The sequence below is a fragment of the Podarcis pityusensis genome (genome assembly GCF_964106645.2).
Source record: "Podarcis pityusensis genome assembly, chromosome: 2".
Lineage (NCBI taxonomy): Eukaryota > Metazoa > Chordata > Lepidosauria > Squamata > Lacertidae > Podarcis > Podarcis pityusensis.
Window position 1 is genome coordinate 40,854,625 of NC_138029.1, and position 4,295 is coordinate 40,858,919.

A 4,295-nucleotide genomic window follows, 5' to 3' on the forward strand; every position below is an offset into this window, starting at 1 on the left:
AAAGACATTTGTTTCTGGTCAGTGAGCTTCAAACGTCAATTCTGACACCCCGCTCCAGGATCAGGATGGTGGAAAATTACTTTGCTTTAGATTCACTTCTGCAGGTTTAAACAGATCAAAAAAGCTCCCCCTTCTTCTCCTGCTACCGAAGGGGGGTTCAGCGATTTTAAATGATGAAAGTCAATCCTTTAAGAGTGATTTTTAAAGCTCTAGTTTGCGTTGTCTTTGCTTTGTTCTGGCTACAGGGAAACGGAAGGCTGACTTCCTGTTTAAACCTTTCCGTTTCAGTACCAAATTAGGGTGGATTTTTAAGTCCAAATTTCTTTCTATTTCACCAGTTCTTATTTAAAGTCCAGATATTCAATGTTCCAGTACTCACGGTTGGTTATTTTAGATGCCAAATTGTCCCAGAAAAAAGGCAGCGCTCTCCGGCAACGGCTATGCGGCTTCGCTCCGCAGAAAAAGCGATTGACTCACAGCACCGCGCCACTTTCCCCTCTTCGCTTCGGAGCCCGTTTGTGGGTTCCTTTGCGGGTTGGGGGGGCACTAAGGGTGCCCGCCGAGTCCCACGGTCACAGGCTTCATCCGCCTGTGATTCCCAGAAGGGTCCCCACTTCGCCGCAGCGGAAAAGACCCGTTTCATGCGGAGCTGGTCCCTCCAGTTCGGAGGGAGTCCGCCATTGCCGATGGCACCACCCCGGAAGTCCCTGAATTATACTTCTCAAGCTGTTCACCTTTTGAATAAAGAACAGAGTGAACCCCACCATGGACTTTTACGAAATCGTGCTGCTATCACTGTTTGCTCATGCTTCATCATTATGGCTGTGAACAAGTGAATGACATGTGTTGTTTCAATATTACTGATAATTCTAAAGCCATTCAAAGCCAAATCTCTCATTTGCAAAATCTTACACACCACATTAAACAGGACGTTGGATTTTCTGGCCTCTGGGATTCTTTCACCCAGTGGCTTACCGCTTGGTTGCCAAACCTGACTTGGCTTCGTAATCTCTTTCAATATGCCATTGTCATAATAGGTATATTAATTTTGCTATGTTGCTTCATCCAATGCATTCCTGGACTCATAAGTCTTTTGTCTCGGCTTCTCTCTCCCCCTCAGCCACCCAATAAAATCATTGCTGCTTACTTTGCGAAATGGCAGCACCAACAGTAAACATTAGGGGAGATGTGGGCAGCCTTATTTCGGGCATGCGCTGGCAAACCACGTATCCTGAAGTATTTTTGTCCCATTCTCCCTGAAATCACATAACAGCATCGGTGGACAGCCTTATTTCGGGCATGCGCTGGCAAACCACGTATCCCGAAGTATTTTTGTCCCATTCTCCCTGAAATCACATAACAGCATCGGTGGGCAGACTTATTTCGGGCATGCGCTGGCATACCACGTATCCAGAAGTATTTTTGTCCCGTCTACCCTGGCAGACTTATTTCGGGCATGCGCTGGCATACCACGTATCCCGAAGTATTTTTGTCTTATTCACCCAGAAATCATATAGTAACACCTCGCAAATAAGAAAAGAAAGGGGGAGATGCTGGGAAGTTTTTGCCTCTGCACATGCATCTGAGAATGTTCTGAACAGTTCCCATTGAGTTCATGAAACAGTGTACCCTGACCTGTTCTTAATGCATAGTTGACCACATCTACGGAACGCGATTGTTGTATTCTTTCATGTTATGATCAATCATTAGTAATTGTTTTAGTCTTGCTATATCAATCACCAGTTATAATTTAATTAGGAGGTTTCATGCCTGTCTAGTTCTGTGCTCCCTTTCCCAGCCTTTAATCTATTGGTGATTAATGCCTATATGTAACCTTTGCTTTGTACTTGTGTTAACCAATCAGCAACGAGCGCACCTGTGGCAATGTTGTAATATTCAATAAAAGAGTCTCCTCGGGACTTGCTCGAGAGATGCCTCTCACATGACACTTGCTACTCGTCTGTCATTATTTCAACCCAACAGCGCGGGACAGCTCGTCCTTCACCGTTGGGGACAACCCCTCCTCAAACAACATTTGAATAGGTTCAGAGTCCAGATCCCACCCGAGCTGGTGGACCAACATCGCAAAGCGCGACCAGTAGTCTCTAACTGACTGGCTCCCCTGCTTGCACCCCATCAGTTCTTGCCGAGTCACACTTTGCTGGACTTCACTGGAATACATCGCATCCATCGCCTGAAAGAATTTCTTAAGGTCCTTCAAGGCATGATTTTGCGTCGCCATAAGGGGCCTGATCCATTCCCTTGCCCCATCCTCCAGATGCCCCACAACGTAGGCCACCCTTTGCTCATCGTTAGCAAAGTCATCATGCTGCAGTTCCAAAGCGTACTCTATTTCCATTCGGAACGCATTGTAGTCCTGGGGTTTCCTCCCAAACTTGTGTACCAGCCCCGGTACCTTCCTTGCGATGGGGGTGGGTCTGACCTGAGCATCCTGAGCTCGTCTTTCGTCCAGCCGCGCCGTCAGGAGAGCTACATGCTGTTCCAAATCTCGGTTTCTCTCTACCAGACCTTGCACTGCAGCTGCTTGCTCCGTCTCTTCGGCTCCTCCGGTCTGGCTCATGGTGCTGCCTCTCTGGAGCTGCGCACAAGCAACGTCGGGGACTGACGGATTGCTGTAATGGGTTTAGGGGTTGTTCGTGCGTAAGTTGCCGCCACTCCTGGCTAGGTTACCTGGTTAACCCTTTCTGACTGAACAGCCTCCAGCATCGTGACTGTCTCAGTCGCTGGCAGAATCCGTCAGTGGGCATTTCTTAAACTTCTTCCAGCACAAAAGTTCCTTGACGCCAAGTCTACTCCTACTCTTCCTGCACAGAAGTCTTCTGCGCAGGGAGGGTGTGGGCAGTGGAGTACCCGTACTCTCTCCGCTGGTCTCCGGCGAGGAGTCTTGGAGCCTCCTCCCCGATTTCACCATCTGCCCCCCTTCTCTACTGGTGTTACGCTGATTTCCTTCCCCAGCAGACGGGCTCCCTCTCTCCCTACTGGGACCCTCTCCGCCATCCCTTTGGAGCCTTCCCTCCGCTTCCAGCTCCGATGGCAGTTCCCTGACTCATAGCACTGTAATTTCAGAGTAAATCTGCAAAGGAACAGGCCAAAAGGCAGATAATTTCAGCATGGCAAAAGCTGTTAAATGTGAACAGTTTGTAGGTCTGTGTCTCTGCTAGGAACCTCCATACCAAATATGGTATTTTATGTCAATAAGAACTAAATACTGATAGTAACTCAGTGGCCAGAGTCAGGAAAAACTAGATGGTGGTTTATGCTATCTTTGCAAACATATGAGATGGTTAGCTGTTGCTAAAACTGCTAATAAACGGTAAAAAGAAGTCTAAAGGACAGAAAGACCAGCACCAGCTCGACTGCAATTTCCATAGAAAATTACATTTATTCATTATATTTTCCCTTTGCCCCACCCCCAAAGCAGGACTAAGGACAAATTTATTTATTTTGTTTATTAATTTATCTGAAATATTAACACAAAGCCTGTAAACTGTCAGGATCTTTGGGTGGCTTACAATGTTCAAATTAAAACAACAACAGTAAAACCAACCACAAAACAATAATTTAATAACACACAATTTAAACAACATTTCAGTTTCAGCTGGTCTCACCAAGTTAGATTTACAGCTCTGTGCCAAGATGGGGATCATCTGGTTGGACTTCTTTAAAATGGGATTAGTTATCCCCTTGTCTTCCCCCTTGTATAATTTGTGAACCACACAAAGCAGGTGTCAAAGATGAATCAATGCCAAAACCACACCAGCATCTGGGACAAAATGGATCTGCTCAACTTCTTCCTGTGAAGGAGATGCTAAGCATACTCTCAGACCTGTCACTCTAAGGTATATTTTAGGCTTTCAGTGTTAGAGGAACGATATTGTCCTAGATGCTTCAAAGTTTAATAAATAAACTTAATAAATATACAAAAAACACCAACCAACACAAATAACGTTTTAAAACACTAAATAAAAACCACACTAATAACTAAAAAGTTACCCCAAACTATTAGCCAGCCCAGCATAAACTCAACATATTAACAATTTGGAATATTGTATAGAATTAGCAGTCTAATTTATTTCAACTAGTGAAGGCTGCAGAGAGAAAAAATTTGTCTTTAAGGCCCACTTAAACATGAAGTGGGATAGAGACAGTCTGATATTGTGGGGAATTTAATATGCTGCTCCTTCCACCCTGTTTGGAAGGTGGGAACAAGACCCACATGAAAAGCAACAAGTAAGGAAACAAGTTCATTACAAAGCAGGTACCGCTGTAAGAGC